Genomic DNA, 19,300 nt, shown 5'->3' on the forward strand with positions numbered 1-19,300 from the left:
CATGGCATGACATGGAAATGGTTTGACTTTGGCGGAGTGGATGATCTAAGGGAAGCGCTCCCTGCCTCCTCGATGCGACACATACATACATGACATATGAGGCAGGGAGCAATAGACATATAATCCCCCTGGTGGATAGAACATGGAACATACAGACAGCAAAGGGGGGGAAGGGGATGGTGGAGGGTGGAAGCAGCACTGATCATACAACAACCGGGGTGAGTGTGTGCGTATCCGCGCAGCCTTTTAATGCCGTCTTTTCGGACGTGGCCCAAGGGGCTTGTGCTGGCTAACACAGGTGTGGTAATGAGCGGATGACGCGCGCTGCTCGATTGCCCTGCCTGAACTAGCTTCACTCATAGGGGGCAAGGTCAAGCATTCAGGTGGAACTTGTTAATGTGTACTGGCTGGTTGTTTTCATAGCAGTCACAATTTGTTTCCTGCTCCTATCCTGCACAAAGCAGGAGTACTGAAAAGTACTCCTGCTTTGTAAGAGTTGACTGAACATATAGTACAATTCTCTTAGCCACCACTGATGTCATGTACAGAACAAATTCAAAACAAATTCTCTAATACAGTCACCATCACAACTCTGAAGCTCAACCTGAAGCATTTCCTGACATTTCCTGTAAAAGGGGCTATATAAATAAGGTTTGATTTGATTTAAGTGTTTGGGAACTGAACCTGAAGAAGAGTGACCAGTGATTGGGCCTTTGTGGCATCGCCTGTAAAAAGAACAAGACGAATATAGTTGGACTGGATTGGAATGTGAGGTAGCTGATGTTCAGGCCAGCAGGTTGAGCAAGCACACACTGATTGCGTGTGACGGAAGAGCAACACCTTGTAGGCATCATGAAGGTGTCTCAGATGATTTATGATGGACCCACGCTGGTGTTATTGTCAAACTGTAATTTGGGGAAAGTGGATCGGGCGTGATGAGTCTCTGCGTCTGCAGCTCTCTCCCACTGCTCTCCCCGTGTTCTGCAGAGAGACAAACTAATTGTGTTTCTCGAAACTGAGCTTGCCTGCAAGCAATCAGGTGTGGAGTGCAAAGCAGACATGCCTCGGCGTGACTGGGGGAGCGACGCGTTTGGATTATGTACACATCCGTCACACGGACCCGCCCCCGCGCCACACACAGGCTGCACACCACACACAGACTGCACACCACACACAGGCTGCACACCACACACAGACTGCACACCACACACAGGCTACACACCACACACAGGCTGCACACCACACACAGACTGCACACCACACACAGGCTACACACCACACACAGGCTACACACCACACACAGGCTGCACACCACACACAGGCTGCACACCACACACAGACTGCACACCACACACAGGCTACACACCACACACAGGCTGCACACCACACACAGGCTGCACACCACACACAGACTGCACACCACACACAGACTGCACACCACACACAGGCTGCACACCACACACAGACTGCACACCACACACAGGCTGCACACCACACACAGACTGCACACCACACACAGACTGCACACCACACACAGGCTACACACCACACACAGACTGCACACCACACACAGGCTGCACACCACACACAGGCTACACACCACACACAGGCTGCACACCACACACAGACTGCACACCACACACAGGCTGCACACCACACACAGGCTACACACCACACACAGGCTACACACCACACACAGGCTGCACACCACACACAGGCTACACACCACACACAGGCTGCACACCACACACAGACTGCACACCACACACAGGCTGCACACCACACACAGACTGCACACCACACACAGGCTGCACACCACACACAGACTGCACACCACACACAGGCTGCACACCACACACAGACTGCACACCACATACAGACTGCACACCACACACAGGCTACACACCACACACAGACTGCACACCACATACAGACTGCACACCACACACAGGCTGCACACCACACACAGGCTGCACACCACACACAGACTGCACACCACACACAGGCTACACACCACACACAGGCTACACACCACACACAGGCTGCACACCACACACAGACTGCACACCACACACAGACTGCACACCACACACAGGCTACAGACCACACACAGACTGCACACCACGTGTCACAAATGGAGCTGACGCATGGTTCTGGAACGTTGTGTGGAATTTACAGAATGTTGCAGTCAGAGATGGACACTAACTGCGTTGAACGAGAGCCCCCACAGAGGGTGAAATAAAACCGGAACGAAGGCGTACTACAACCTCCACTTCCTCTTTCGGCTTGCCTGCTGATTTACGTCCAGCAGTGCCCTTTCTATGGTTCAGGTCTCAACTCCTCTCAGCGAACAATAAGCCAGAGGGAGTCCTATCATGGTGCGAAACACCTTGCTCCTCAGGCATCGATCTGATCTTGCAATCTGCAGTATGAAGGCCCCACTGCAGGATGTATGTAGTCTATGCTATGCAACACAAGCTGCTCTTGGCCTGTGACATACACACACACACATTGCTAACTAGAAGAAGAAGTCATGCACTGTGACAAACACATACACACAAACAAGTGTCCACCGATGACAATTCTCCTCACACATCATGAGGCCGAAACGGGAATGGAACCCAGGACATTCTTGCAAGGCCAGCTTTGTTAAAGGCTTTTGTTTTTGCAGTGCGGTGCTGATCTTGGGGTTGGCAATTGCCCAAGCCTCTCCTCTGATAGTTGCATTAAAACGGGCAGATTGTTGCTCGCGACTCCAAATCTCTGTACTTACCTATCCGCTTCATTAGATGTGCCTGTTGTTGAGCAGAGGTGAGAAGCGATGGAGCCTTTATGGGCTGTCTTGGGACCCTGGGGTTATGGGAACTCGATTTGGCGAGATGTGAAAATAAAGACTCCTTCCGAATGTCTCAGTTTATCACCCTGCTGTTCACTTTATGGGTTAGCCAGTTAAATCATACTTACAGGTGAAGCTATTACTGTTTTATTTTCCCTGGCCCTGAGTGAGTTGGAAAATTGAACACATCACGTCTCTAGGTTGAAATATTTTGTTCCAAAATGTTCCACAAAAGAATCCTCTGATTGGTTGGATATTCAGGCACGGGATAATAACTCCCACCCTTGGGCCATCTCCAAATGTTATGGACAAGCGTTTCTTTTTAGAAATACTTGGGTTTGAGGTTAGCAATGGTAGAGAGGGGGTTGGAGGGGTCCTCTTCAAATAAGATGTCTAAAATCCCCCGTGCCTCCACTGTAGCAAAACAAAACGTTGTGTTGGGCTTTCTGCCATCAATCCCTCTCTATCCCTTCCTCCATCTCTACTCGCCTCCCTGCTGAGCCGTTGTGAAGAGCGTTCGTATTAATGCTACATGTACTGTGATCCATTTGGACACAGGCCCATGAATCTCCCGACACACACACGCCCCAGCCCACCCCCCCCCCACCCCCCCACCCCACCCACAGCCCCCGTGTACACCCAACTGTATGTGCTTTGTTGCTTTGTTTGACGTTTTAATGACTAGACGCCATTAAGCTTTTTTCTTTTGAATATGAAATCCCCTCCAGCACAGTTTCCCCACGTCTCCTAAACCTGAAACAGCTCCTCCGGGGCTCGCTGGTTTTAGTGGATTTGCATGTGGATTATTGTCTCAAGGGCTTCATATCTATTGTCGAAAATAGCTCCTCACATGAGGAAATAGTTCAGATCTACGATGTTAACACCCAATCAATATTTAATCGAATGACATTGTTTTTCTCTGTTTCTCTATGGCAGGCCAGCATTTGGGGTTGGGGTTTTCAGGGATTGTACATGAAATTGGCTTGGAGGATTCATTTATCGAAATGCTGCTCTTCAGTGATGGGTGGGTAACGTAATGTAATTGGATAGACTCTATAAAAACAAATATGACTTGCAACGCTCATGCTCCTGCCGGGCGGTATACTCAATAAGAGTCAATTAAATAGGCGGCTAACAATAGAGGGATCTCTCCTCACTGCCTGGTAAAAAGTGTAATGGAGGTCTGGCCTACTTGATGACTAGCCTAAAGGGGATTCTGTCGTTGATTAGAGTCCAAATCTCAATCAAAGTCTAGGGTTTCTACCCTTGTTTTTTTCCAATGCGCTTTTTGTCATTACTCGCCAGACTGATCTGTTTCTAACCTGACCCTAATGGTCTCCAAAGCTCCCACAGGAATCCAGACCTACACAAGCAGCTGCATATATATAGCCCGTCAACTATCGTATACATAAACCTGTGTAGGACTCATTCGCATTCCACCTGCTTGAGGAGCCATTTTAGATCTAGATGTTTCTCCACTGACAGCTATAGTTTCATGGTTGGCTAGCCGCTGGCACTTTCTATTAGGGCGGACCTCCGGATTGATCCTGCAGTGAAAATTGCTCGGTTGTGATTGGAATTCTGATGGGTTGTCTGAGTAGTGAGTCTGGGCCCCAACCAATCAAATCACGTGACACCTCCATGCTGGGTGAGCTGATTCCATGCTGGGTGAGCTGATGATGGTCAAACGCCCCAGACCTATGTTTCCCCTCAGCAGTAGAGTGCCAACGTAAGTCTCAACTTCACCCCTATGAATTTCACAGAGAAGTCTGGTCTCCATAAACCACACCACTAACTAAGAAGGAAATGGAGAGGGGGTGTTGTAATCGGTTCTCTGTGTGGATGCCAGAGTGAAAACGGGCATGTAAGTCTGCATACAAGAACAATAATTACATCTCATGTTTATGAAAGGACCAGTGATCTGTGTACACAGACACACACATACACACGTCTCAGTAAATTGAGGAGGTCTTTAATCAAACTGTGAGTGTGCGCTACACCCGCTCTATGCAGGGAACAAATGATTGCGGCTTTGTGTAAAATGGAGCATGATATTACAGTAAGTGCTCCAAAGATGTTCATAGAAAGGAAGCAACCAGAGTGATTAAAAGGGTTGCTGATTTAAAATGCAACAGTTATTTGTATAGAAGCAAATGACCCAGCTATAATTATGAAATTAAAAACAAACAAGTACGGTTTCCGATTACATAAAGCCACCAGCATCACTGAGAGGATGACAGGGTTTTCTCAAACATTTAACATCTAGAGATCAGAAAGCTGGCGTGAATCTAGAGAACTGAATGAAGCACCAGTGAGGCGTCAGACTGTGTTTTAAAGAAGTCCTGCTGCTGGATTAACCTTAATCCCAGGCAATTGTTTTATTTGGAGATTAGAATTCGTCCGAGGCACATTTTAATGGGTTTTGTGGCATAGTGGCCCAAGACGCGCATTCTGTTAAACCAATCTTACAATGCCTCCCAATTTGCAATCTGTTAGTGTAAGTGAATTAGAACGGTTGCCATATTAAGTTAAGTAAAAAGAGACAGCGCCGGGTGTTCATCTTTAGTTTAGTTTGCTGTGTTTGTCTGCATGTTTCCATGGAGATGTGAGCATTTGTGTGCAGGTGTGAAATCATACACTGGCAGCTGTATCACGAATGAGCGAGGAGTGAATTAAGTTGCTTCTCATCTTGTCTGGCAGCTCTGACACAACGCAAGCTCTTCCTGGTCCACCCACCAAATGGCTGGATTGGTTGCTCTCTTCTCTCCCGGCTCATATGATTTCCCATTCTCATTTTGCGGGGTAACGTGATTGTCTGTTGTCATTCTGAGGGTGCGACAAAAATGGCTGATGGGAGGGATTATGTGGTGTGTGCTGATTGGTCACGGTAGGTCTCCAGTGCGGAGGCATCCACAGCGAGGCCCGGTTTCCGGGTCCACCAGCCTCTGCCTCCTCTGCCTGTGGGCCAGCCACACCAACAGCAGGGTCAGGGTCACTAGAGAACCAACCATCACCAGGCCCACCACCACCAGAACCAACTGCAGATCCACTGGCTCTGCAGAACATTGAAAGATAGATGGATTAATGGATAGATGGATAGATGGACAGATAGACAGACAGACAATAATATTAGATTGGAAGATCGGGCCATAATAGTCAAGCTGACAGTGATAGAAACACAGAACTGTCTGACCAGTCATTTCGTAGTTGACTCTCCAACAGTCAGTGAATCCCCCGATCCCCTTATCTCAGCTGGATCACATTGTTTTACAGGCAAGCGGGGGAACTATACCCATCTCCTGAGCGAAGGTTGAGTTCTGTGCTCCTTTCATCATGGGACCGAAGGAGATATGGTTCCTCCGATTGGTCGAGATAGCCTCTGGACCCAATGAGGATGAGGAGGGATCTCTTTGCTGGATGCAGTTCTGCAGCCACACACATTTACACACATGTGCACACATACACACACACACACACACACACACACACGCACACACGATCACCCACAGGATGTTTCTATGCTCATGTGTATGAAAAACGATGGAGTAGATAAGCCGTAATTAGTTTCTTGGAAGAGGATGATTCTTGGCAATCTCTTGGGGTACAGGCTGTGTTGTGGAGTAATACACATAATGACTATCATTCATCTCCTCTGATAAATATGTCCAAAACATACTTCCCTCCCTGGCTCGTGCTTCTGTTTGATAAAGTTAGAAGGGAGAACATACTTTAACACCCCAAAGACTGTTAGTGGTGGAATGGATTTCCTGGGTGTAAAACCCAGTAACCCCCCTGGCCCCTTAGATATGGCTGAGTTTTCATCATATAAACAAGCACTCATGGCAGCAGAGAGACTGCATGAGCTATCGCTTCGATCCTAAGAACCTCCACCAAGAGGGATAACGCCTGTTGTTTCCTGCACTTCTTTCTACTTATCCTTCTCGCTCTTTTGCTCTGTGTCGCTGTCTCACTCTCACCCACTCAGATTGGTTCCTCCACACCTGTCTCACCCTCTCACAATCTTTACAGTCCCCCAGAACCAAGCTCGCCATCTCACAATCCCTGCAGTTCCACAGTCCCTAACCCTCTCAAGCTGATGTCAGCAGCATCGCATATTCACTCAGTCACAGTCTGCCCAGTCTGAACCTGTAATGCCTAATGGGCCAGTCTGATGGCCCATTAGGCATTACAGGTTCACTCTCTCACTATCAATGCCTCAGCACATGGCAGTAAACCTCCCTTGTTGCCTCACCCTCTCACAGTCGCTGCAGTTGCTGGGGCAGACGGAGAGGTCGCAGTGCAGGTAGGCCACAGAGTAGTGGACGAGCTGGAGCAGGCTGATGGAGAAGCTGGTGGAGGTGGAGACAGCAGAGGGAAGAAGACGGATACACACCGGTGCTCTGGAGAGGAGAGAGGAGGAGAGAGAGGAGGAGATGAGAGAGGAGAGAGGAGAGAGAGAGGAGGAGAGGAGATGAGAGAGGAGAGGAGAGGAGAGGAGAAGAGGACAGGAGGAGAGGAGAGAGAGAGGAGGAGAGAGAGAGGAGGAGAGGAGAGAGGAGATGAGAGAGGAGAGGAGGAGAGGAGAGGAGAGGAGAGGAGAGGAGAGAGGAGATGAGATGAGAGAGGAGAGAGGAGAGGAGGAGACGAGAGAGAGGATAGAGAGGAGAGGATAGAGGAGGAGAGGAGAGAGAAGGAGAGGAGGAGAGGAGGAGAGGAGAGATGAGAGGAGAGAGAGAGGAGGAGAGGAGAGGAGAGAGGAGATGAGAGAGGAGGAGAGGAGAGGAGAGGAGAGGAGGAGAGGAGAGAGAGAGGAGGAGAGAGGAGGAGAGGAGAGAGGAGATGAGAGAGGAGAGAGGAGAGGAGAGGAGAGAGAGAGGAGGAGAGGAGAGAGAGGAGAGGAGAGAGGAGGAGAGGAGAGAGGAGAGAGGAAAGGAGGAGAGAGGAGAAAGAGGAGGAGAAGAGAAAGGAGGAGAGAGGATAGAGGAGAAGAGGAGAGAGGAGGAGAGGAGAGAGGAGAGGAGGAGAAAGAGGAGGAAAAGAGAAGAGAAAGGAGGAGAGGAGAGAGGAGAGGAGGACAGAGCAGAGAGGAGAGCGGAGGAGAAGAGAGGAGAAAGGAGGAGAGGAGAGAGGAGAGAGGAGAGAGGAGGAGAGAGGACGAGAGGAGAGGAGAGAGGGGAGAGGAGGAGAGAGGAGGAGAGATGAGAGAGGAGAGAGGAGAGGAGAGGAGAGAGGAGGAGAGAGGGGGAGAGAGGAGGAGAAAGGAGGAGAGGAGAGGAGGAGAGAGGAGAGAGCAAAGGAGAGAGGAGGAGAGGAGAGAGGAAGAGAGGAGAGGAGAGAGGAGGAGAGAGGAAAGAAGAGAACAGAATAGAAGAGTGGTGCGACTCATAGAAATTGACTTTGAACTAACAACTGTAGCATCTATATAAAAAGAACACTTGAACACTGTTATGATGTTGGCCACAGCATGTATAGTACATCAGGCATCAAAGGTCAGAATGTTTCACTAATTCCATAATCCATAACAGCAACATCAGGCACTTCAAACTGCATCAAACCTCCACAAAACATGAAACGCTTCTAGTGTTCTATTGTTGAATTAGTCATTAGAAAATCCCATATGACCCCCCCTCCAACACACACATACAAACCCTGCCATAGCCAAGCTGCGTCAGCATGAACTGCAAGTCTTACTTCCTAAAGTTAGAAAGTTGCACATCCTGTCTGTAACCTCGCTGACCTGCAAGGTGAATTAGATGGTTTTTCAGGTTGAGATTATTTGAAGACTAGGAGGTGATTCTGGGCTAAAGGCTGTCCAACTCAGCAATCGCATACATGCTCAGGATTCATCCATCATCAAGACCTGGACGGTGGAAGCGCCCTGTCAGCAGCTCAGCCCAGACCGACCCGGAGCAGAACAGTGGGAAGACGGACCCGAGAACAGCCTGACAAGCCTTGCGTGATTCCACCCATTAAAGTAGGTCCAGAAATGCATGAATAAAAACTGCATCTGTCCTCACTGTCGACACTTCCTCTTACCTCTAAATAGAATTTGTTCCTCTGTTCCGATGGAGGTGGAGGTAGTAGACAGCTAAAGAGCTTATTCCCATTCGGTGGAAAGGTGAGGATTGGGGGATTTTTCTGTACGCTGGGATATGGGGGAGATGTTTTCGGGGACGTTTCATTTGCTGCCCATCTGGGTGTAGCTGACTCCTGGAGATAAGGGCCTCAACCTCAGGCAAAGCTTTCCATTTAGCAGGCAGAAAAGTTGAACTGTGCCTCTATCCCTCTTTCTCCACAAACAGGCATGTCACTATCCTGTCCAAAGCAGGATCAATTTGATAGTAGGGACACAATTGTGTTGACTGAGATTTTGCAACTGGTGACAGTTTGGTCTGGGGATTCTCAGCATTGGGGGTTTAGGGAGGGGGTGGGGGTGTAACAGATAGTTTAATCAATAACTGTTTACAGATTTTTATCATGAAGTTGTCGATCAGCCAAACTCCAGACTTAAAGAGCATCAGTTAAGCTGGTGGTTTGGAAGCACAATCTTGTTAGAAGGAAGTCAAATCTGTTGCTAAGGCCATTAATTAGAATGTGCCTTTTGGTTGAATGGTAAATGCTTGAGTGTCAGACAATGGTTTGAAACCTCACAAGTGTGATGTAATCACCTTATGTAATCATCAAGTGGATCAAAGAATATCTTGCCACTGATTGCTTAGACTATAATTATACTGTACATTATATGGTCTTAATATGCATAACTCTAACACAGGGCATGCACTACATAATCTCCAGACATTATAACCATCCCAATTAAAGTTTGTAAAATCCTTGTAACTTTGTCCTTAGTTCAGTGAAGTATTCCCCATAGGAATTTAGGGCTATAGTGAGGGTACCTGGAGACCATGCAGCAGGTGGAGTTGGGGAGGTAGAGCTGGGCAGAGGGAGATAGACAGCAGGAGGTGACCTCCATGTGGACCTGGCTGTCGTTGCTCTTCATCCTGATGACCACACGGAGGTTCCCCAGGGCTGGGACTGGGTCTCCAGGCTGGAGGATGGAGTCGACAGGCAGCAGGTCCCCAATTGACACCTCCCTCCCCTGGGATAGGATTGGATCCCCTGCAGCCTTTGCTGGGAGTTCAGGAGGGACGTCTCTTTCCAGGCTTAGAGTCATCTCTACACTGTAGTTTCCACTACCACATAGATCATCTGAGATTTCTGTCGAGCTGAAAATAGATTACAATCAATCTACCCATAAAGCAGCCAATAAATCAACATGTCAAGCGACTAATCAATGAACCTATCAATTGGCAAATCAGAGAATCGGATCAAACAAGTTACTTCTAGCAGTGGTCTTCAACCCTAGTCCACAGGGACCCCTTGCCCTGCATGTTTAAGATGTTTCCCTGCTCCATTACACCAAATCCAGATGAATGCTTGTTATCAGGCTTTTGCAGTGCTTGATAACAACCCATTCATTTGAATAAGTTAAGTTGGAGCAGGGAAACGTCTAAAACATGCAGGGCAAGGGGTCCTTGAGGACCAGGGTTGAAGACAGCTGATTAATAGCATATCATATCCTTCAGAATTGTATATATTTGTCACATAATTACAGTACCATTGAATAAATGCTTAATATGATTGTAAATATTGTGTTAAATCATTACTACTTTAGGCAAACTTTGATGGTCAACGGAATAATCACCCTGTGAGAAAAACTTCAGAAATGGGGCTCCTTTTCTCGTGAAGTCTGGACGGTCCTGGATCCAATTCAGGGTCAAGTCTTAGTTCTGTTTCTGGGTCTAGGCCAAGTTCTAGTCCTGCACCTTGGGCAAGTCCTGCTCCTGGGTCAAGTCCTGGTGCTGGCCCAGTATCCTTTAGATTCATGTCTGACTGCCATGCAATCCACCCACCAGACACAGCAGAAACCGTTGCTTCGGATTCAGACATGGTGCTAGTTGTTGTGGTTTCTCCAGATGTGCCTTTCTCTCCTGTGGTTGGAGTCTGGCCCTCAATGGTTAGAAATTGGTCAGTTCCAGTAATGGTCAAAAGATGGTCCGTTTTGTTAGAGGTTTGAAATTGGTCAGTTCCATTAGTGGTCAGAACTGCAGATATCTCCTCAGTGGAGTGCATTTTGTAGTCAGTGATCTGAACTGCAGAAGTATTTCCAGGTATATTATTATGCTCAGTCTCACTTTGGGTCCTCAGGGCAGTCTGGTTATGGTCTATCTCACGACTTCTCAGGACAACATGGGTTTCCCCTGAGAAGAAACTATTTTGGTCTTCACGATCAGGTTTTTCTGCTGTCAGTAGGGATAGGTTCTCCCCAGCTAGCTTCTGTCTAGTCTCATTCATCTCCAGCAACGTTTTATCAAATTCCTTCACACCAGGACTCTCTTGGTCGTTGTGGTCAGGTTTATCAGTGGTGTGCCACAAGGTCATAACACGTTCATCAATGCCAGGAATGTTTTCTGTAGGACTGTGTAAGAGTTGGAGGTTTTGGTTATTAAACTCACCACCTAAAGTCTGCAAAACAGGCAGTTTTTCATCACTAAGATTCTGTACTATAAGACTGTCTGAAGGTTGGAGGTATTGGTTGTTAAACTCGTCTATGGTCTGCATCATAGCTGTGGCCTGTTCATTTCCCCCAGGGGACTCTATCATAAGGCTGTCTGAAGGTTGGTGGTCCTCATGGTCAGGTTCATCCGTGGTCGGTGGTTCCACAGTGTTCTCGCTGGTAGAAGAATGGCGAGGCAGACGAATGTTCTGCAGCTGCTCTGGACCAGCAGCACCAGGGGCCTGTACAGGAGAAGTCACACTAGAAGACAGGTTCTTCTGCTCGTCAAGGTCGTGAGAGGGCCATTGGCGTTCTAGTTCCTCAGCTCTCTGCAATGGAAGGTTCTCTCCCTCCTCAGTGCGTTCAGTTTCACTGATCTCCAGGTTCTCGCCTTCACCGGTCTCCTGGACATTCAGAACTGCTGGATCCATGAGAGAAGAACGACTAGTGAAGCTGTAATGTTTATTTTCAGTGGCTCTTTGTGCTGAAGCAAGGCTGGTAGGACCAGAAGCTTGTGATGTGTGCTGAGACAGGGCAAAATAATTAGTGGTTGGTGGTAGGAAGGATGGTAGGATTCCCAGAGTCCTCCCGGCCCTCTTATCAGGTCGTGGGCTTGTTATGTCCCCACTGTGGTGGCTGTGAGCTGAGTTGTCACCTGCTAACAATGGCACGGAAGGCGTTAGATGTGGAGGAGAAGGAGGAGGGGGTGGAGGTGTGGTGCAGAGTGCAAATTGCTCTCTCTTCACTTCTGGCCCCGCAGGAGCTTGTGAAAGGAGCGGCTCGTTATCTTGAGAGGCATGCAACGCATCTGAATGCGTTGTGTTCTGTGCGTGTGTGAATGAGAAAAGTGGGGCAGGAGGCTCCCTGCTGGAGTGAGATATCTCAGGGGCAGGCTGTCCTTGCTCGCCCTTGGTGTCTCTCTCCTCCACCCTCCTCTCCTCCATTTTCCTCCCTTCATCTCCGCTGGTCTCCTTCTCTTGTTCTCGACTGGTCTCTTTCTCCTCTCTCTCCCTGCTGCTCATTTCCCTCTCTTTTTCTCTCCTCTCCTCTCGGCTGGCTTCTCTCTGCTCTGGTCTGGACTCTCTCTCCTCCTCTCTCTTGTCATCTTTAAAAGTCTCTCTTTCCTCTTGTCTTCTCTTCCCTTCACTGGTTACGTTCCCCTCCATCTTTATTGTATCGCCCTCGACCTCGTCAACGTTCTCTCTTTCCTCCTCTCTTGTGGCCTCTCTCTCCTCCCCCTCTGTATAAAGACTGTGGGTGTGGGGTAATGGAAGGGCAGTGTGTCCTTGGTGGGGGGGTGGCAGCGAAGGGGAGGCAGGAAGAGATGGAGGAGGAACAGCAGGGGAAGCTGGAACAGGTTCAGAGGCCCCTGAGGTCGAGGCCTTGTCTGTGTGGGGGCGTCCTGATGAGTTATTATCTGTCTCCGCCCTGGCGGGAGAAGGGAGGGGGCGCCTCTTTGACACGACGGTCGGAGTAGGGGTTGCGAGGTCCCCCGCTATCAGGTCAAACACACGTTCAGTCAGACTGACAGGCGTCCGATGAGCTTCCTCTCTGACGGGCGAGACCGTCGGAGAGACAGAGTTTCCGGTTGACATTGAGCTGCTAAACTGGTGCGGTTTATGTGAAGCATGTTGAATAATGGATAGTCTGTGAGAAGACGTATTTACTGCAAAACGAGCCTGAGCACTTGAAGGTCCAGCTGTGATAACTTGCCTCGGGGTAGAGGAGGGGTACAGATTATCAACACCGTCACGTACAGAGAAGCCTGATTTAACCGCATGGAGACTCTCTCGGGGAAACTGCAGGTTTGGTTTCTCATGAAAAGCTACATTAAATTTACTGATTGGGATTTGAGCGCCTGTGACCATGCTTGGAAAGGCGGTCAGGGTGTGTACAGATGACTTTCTTGGCTGGATATTAGCCGTTGGAACCGTGGAAACATGCGGGGAAGATTCCGGGTTATGGAGAGAGTGATCTGGTTCAGTCTTATCAGGTGGTGGGAGTATTGAGGAAAAGACCATCCTCAAGAGTTTCTGGCTAAGAGTTGTATGGAGAGTCAGTTCATCTGTTTGATGGTTGACGGCTTGGCTGGAGAGTGAACTATTTTCCTCTTCTATTGATTGGGAGACACCCTCACTCTTATGGACGCGTTTGTGCTCGGTCGCACCCAATTGCTTGATTAAAAAGGGAGAGGGAGATATGAGTGTCGCCGAGTGTTCTTCATCTCTGTCTGCTGCTTCGGAGTGGCGTGGCTGTCTAATATCTAGAAGAAGAACACCTTGGGGTGCTTCTTGTTTCTCTTCATCGCTCCTGGCCTCCTCATCTCTCCTGGATTCCTCTTGATCCTGTCTCCTGCTGCTTTCCCTCCCCCTCTCTCCTCTCATCTCTCCTTTCTTTTTGGTTGGCTCTATCTCTTCCACCCTGCTGGTTTCTGTCTCTTCATTTATCTGGATATCTTGTTTTTCCTCCTCTTGACTGAATTTGTCCTCCTTTAGGAAGTCTTTCATTCGCCTTTCTTCCTCTCGCTCAGTCTCTTTTTTTTCCTGTCCGCTCATCTTATCTTTCTTGATGGCCTCTGTCTCTTCCCCTCCTATGATCTTTCCATCCTCCTCTCCCCTGGTCTCTCTCTCCTCTTCTTGCCCGCTCCCTGTGTCCTCTCCACGAGTTTCTCCCTTCTCTCTCCTACTCTCCCTCTCCCCATCTCCACTAGTCTCTCTCTCCTCCTCGCTCCTGCTCTCTCTCTCCTCCTTCCCAGGCACGGAGGTCTGTGAGCAGGTAGTGTCCAGTCCGTTATCTCTCCGATTCAGAGTATGCTTCATCTGCGACGCTCTGGAGTGGTTCACGTCCTGATTCATCACAGTCCAAGTTGTGGCTTTCAAATGACTCAGAAGAGGGCCTTCATTTGGCACGGCCGTGCGTCGTGATTTCATGCTCCCGTGGCTTTCTGAAAGCCGTCTGTGCGTCGGCCTTTCAACCGGCAACTTCTGCGGCCTCATTGTCATCACGGAGGAAGCACCGTCGAGCAGCAGCTCCCGTCTGACTACTGACGCCAGCGTCATCAAATAGCCAGACGCTCCCCTCGTTGATGACGACTGAGAGCCTTCCTCTGCGGTGGTCTGTGTGGGCGAGGGGGATGCACCAGGAGGAGGCTCTGTCTGTTTCAACACTCTGTTTACACTGTCAGGACTCTGGGGAGGCTCAGCTAGTACATCTTCGCTGACAGTTTTCTGAGGGCGCTTTCTCTCTGATGCAGATCTTGTCGTGGTTTCAGAGGCCAGCTGGAAGCTGGAGGGCCTCTGAGGAGACGTCGATAAGGGCGAGGAGCCCGGTTCAGCTGGCAGGCCATCAGAGGCACTCGATACAGACATCAAAGATGTCGGAGGTGGACTTGCTGGGGATAGGGCGGCGGGCGTGGGCGGAGACGCAGAGCGGGAGGGCGCGGACACAGTTGCCGTTTGTATCGATGGCGTTCTCACAGTCTGAGGTGATTTGTCGATCTGGTTGGAGAGGATGGATGTGTTGACTATGTCACGGGTGTGGTTTAAGACGGTCAGAAATGAAACGGGTGCATCTGTAATGGTCATTGATCCAGCAGAGATGTCATTAGGTTCAATACTGCCAGTCACTATTGTACGGTTCAGATGTCGACTAGCTCCGGGACCCGATTCCGCCACATCTTTAGAATCTCCCCTCGCGTGCATCAATGAGCTGTCAGATGTTCTTTGTGCGTTGGCTCGCAACAGTGAGTGGTTTGTGAAAGAGGAATGGCGCAAGCCAAGCGACACAGCCGGGCGTTCGACAGTGGAGTGGCTGGGAATGAGAGAGTGCTCCGTCTCATTCCCAGATGTCAGCTGTGACTGGCCTCCGGGACCTACTGTCGTCTGCGACATCCGCCCCTCTCTGTCTGTCAGAGGGACAGATACAGTGGGAAACAGCTTTTGGAGACGATAAGGCGAGCTGTTCGCTGATAAAAGCGTTTCACTGGATGATTGCGTAGGATCAGCCTGCCTATGAACTGCCTGATGGTTCACCTGCGCTGTGACTGACGTGTTTATGGAGGTGTGGATTTGTGCTCCTCTTCCTCCTCTCCCAGAGCGAGGCCTGCCGGTGAGGCTCCTTTCAACCGCAGAGGAGGAGGGAATGGAGGAAGACGTCACCTGATAATAGCTTAGTCCGCCGCTGACATTTACAGAGATATCTGACACAGTTGTTGTGACATTCTCAGTGTCTTTTAACTTGGTTTTCTCTTTCACGTAATTTCTCGCTGTCTCTGCTGTGAATGATTGAGGCGGGGGAGGTGTGTAATGAGGGGTGGTGACAGGCAGCGCCCCCACCCCTCCCCCAGGGCGGAGGACAAAACCTGGGGCTAATGACGAGGGCAGTTCCGGATCCTTCTCAGGATATCCTGGTGTTTTGTCTCGCTGGCAGGTGAGGCACACGTTAGTCACGCTCTTTCCCGTCACGAAGACATCCTTTCTGTCAGCGCCTAAGATGGATTCCGTTCCACTCGGCAGGTGCTTGTTTCTTTCCAGTTCTGTAATCCCTTTGTCATGTGCGTTTTGCTCTTGTTTGTCCTCCTTGCCACGCAAGCCCACAAGGTTATCTATGATGACGGGGCGAGGGGGGGCAGATGGTGCCGAGGCCCCCTGCCCTGGTCTCGTCGCCAGAGTGATAGACTCTGAGATGCTTTGATTGTGGTTATCAGTCGAAGCGTTAAGCTGCCCACCAGAGCCCTTCCCTGCGGCCGATGACGAGGATGGCTGAGCCCCACGCCCCGAGACGCCGTTTATCGCTGGTACGACTCCGGCCGGGAGGGTGGAGGAGGGAGAGACGTGGAAGGGGGGAGGGATATGGGAGAGGTGGGAGACGGAGGAGGCGGAGGAGGGAGAGATGGGAGAGGGGGGGGGGATGGGGGAGGAGGGGGAGGAGGGGGGGATGGTAGAGGAGGGGGGGATAGGAGAGGGGTGGAGGATGGGAGAGGAGGGGGGGATGGGGGAGATGGGGGAGGAGGGGGGGATGGGGGAGGAGGGGGGGATGGTAGAGGAGGGGGGGATAGGAGAGGGGTGGAGGATGGGAGAGGAGGGGGGGATGGGGGAGGAGGGGGAGGAGGGGGGGATGGTAGAGAAGGGGAGGATAGGAGAGGGGTGGAGGATGGGAGAGGATGGGGGGATGGGGGAGGAGGGGGGGATGGTAGAGGAGGGGGAGGAGGGGGGGATATGGGAGGAGGGGGGGATGGTAGAGGAGGGGGGGATGGGGCGGATGGGAGAGGAGGGGGGGTTGTGGGAGGAGGGGGGGATGGTAGAGGAGGGGGAGGAGGGGGGGATGGGGGAGGAGGGGGGGATGGTAGAGGAGGGGGGGATAGGAGAGGGGTGGAGGATGGGAGAGGAGGGGGGGATGGGGGAGGAGGGGGGGATGGGAGAGGAGGGGGGGGTGGGAGAGGAGGGGGGGGTGGGAGAGGAGGGAGAGATGGGGATGAAGAAGACAGAAGAGGAAAGGGAGACAAGGGAGGAGGTGGAGTCTGGAGGGACAGGGGAGGAGGTAGAGATGGGGGAGGAGGGGGAGACAGAGGAAACAGGTGAGGAGGGGAAGATAGGAGAGGACCGTAAGAAGGGGGAAAAGGGGGAAGAGGGGAAGGAGGAGGCAGGGGCCTTGTCATGAGATACCAATGGCAGATCTGGTTCAGTGGAGGACGTCATTACCCATGCTGAGACATCGTCCTCAGCCGACCCAGACCAGCCCAGCCCGGTCCTGGAAGCGACAGCTCCAGTGCTAACATACTTAATGGAGGCGTCGCTGCTGGTGGGGGCTGCCCCCCCCTGCTGTGTTTTGGGGCGGCGGGGCGGGGCTGTCCCTGGGTGCTTGTTTACAGCCCTGGTGTCAGCAGGTGGCTGCTGCCTGAGACTGGACAAGTTGCCACGGAGACCCGTGCTGTTCTCCGTTTTGTCCGGGTGGTTGGTTGTGAACACAGAACTCTCCCTTACAGCCGTCAACGATGACGGATCACCTTGGTTACCTTCATTTACAGTCCGCCCTACAGAGACGCAAATGACAGAAACAATTTCACCATTATGTTGACAATCCCTGGAAATCCACAACCTGACTACGGTACTTTCAATATTAAATGAAAGCGTGGACATTAGTGGTTCTCGATATTAATGTTTGGATTCTGTTCATTTTGCAATTATGTAAATGCTGACTCACTAGTGTTGCTGTGTAAGAAGTTCTACAGTACCATACCATGTTTAATAATGAAACCCTTTAGGGAGGGTAATATATTATTAAAATCATGCAAGATTCAGCAAATAGTTGTAATGCGCAACATCAGGCTATGAAGAGATATTATCATAATGAGTTTGGCATCCAGGACACTAACATATTGTTTTCTCCTCCAGGTAACCTCAGAGAAAATGCTCAAAGCCAACAGTGTTCGCCCAGAATACAAATTGACTCTTGTGTTTAACATAATAAAGAGACCTTTTAGCTTAAATTAATTACAGTTGCTCCTGCAGGACTACCGTACTGTACAACCAGCTTTAAAATTGAGAGGGGGGGAGGGGGGGAGTGATCCCAGGGACCCCCTTAAGAGTAGAGGTAGCCCCCCATAAGAAAGAAATATGAGCTTGGGGGTACCCTTCTGTGTCGGCTCCCCACCCACCACCTTGTAGAGCCCGAACACAAATCAAAAACACGTTGACACTGACAGTGCACATCATGTTTGACTCCAACCTCAAACCACTCAAGACATACCTGTATGGATGAAGAGAAAGAAGATGAGATATGAAAAGCAGTTCATTTCTGTCCCGTTGAAACAGCATGCAAATCTTCCATCCGTGTTCACTCAGACTGGCGTTGGCTGTAAATCAGACTGGGTCGAAGAAGATATCAGTATTTGCAACCACGCACACACATACACACAAGCACACACATACACACACACACAGACCCTCAAACACACAAACGAGTCGCAGACAGTGTGATCCCTCACTGAGTGTGGCTGCCAGAGCTCTTATTCATGCAGGGATTAGATTTCCCTGACAGGTAAACACACCCTTCTATATCCGTCAGCGCGGGGCTGGCCCGCTGTGGCATCGCCACATCCACCGAAGAGCAGGAGCACACACACAGAGCAGCACACACAGAGCAGCACACACAGAACAGCACACACACAGAGCAGCACACACAGAGCAGCACACACAGAGCAGCACACACAGAGCAGCACACACACAGAGCAGCACACACAGAGCAGCTCACACAGAGCAGCTCACACAGAGCAGCACACACACAGAGCAGCACACACACAGAGCAGCACACACAGAGCAGCACACACAGAGCAGCACACACACAGAGCAGCACACACAGAGCAGCTCACACAGAGCAGCTCACACAGAGCAGCACACACACAGAGCAGCACACACACAGAGCAGCACACACAGAGCAGCACACACAGAGCAGCACACACACAGAACAGCACACACACAGAGCAGCACACACAGAGCAGAACACACACAGAGCAGAAAAACACAGGGTCCGGACAGAGATCACCACACACACACTCTAACACGCAGAGAGCAAAATCCCGTTCATGTCTGGAATGGAAGGCAAGCATCTCCAAAATAGATTTTCTTCCGCATCATTTTTGTTTGAATAATTTACTCTGGGCATTACAGTGAACTTTGCTTACGGTTTGACCTATTTAGCAAATGCAGGCCCAGAGACAGGCTAGAGTCAGCCTGGGGTTAAATACACAACATATTAGTAGTCAGGGTGTGTTTGATTTGCCTCGAGAGCTAGCCCACTCTGGGATGCTTCGCCGGAACGATTGCACAGGATGTTCTAAATCAAACATCCCATCACGTCCCCTGGTTGACAGTATTTGCCCATCGTACCGGTTGGCCCTGGTCTCCGTC

The sequence above is a fragment of the Osmerus eperlanus genome, chromosome 11 (genome assembly GCF_963692335.1).
Source record: "Osmerus eperlanus chromosome 11, fOsmEpe2.1, whole genome shotgun sequence".
Taxonomy (NCBI): Eukaryota; Metazoa; Chordata; class Actinopteri; order Osmeriformes; family Osmeridae; genus Osmerus; species Osmerus eperlanus.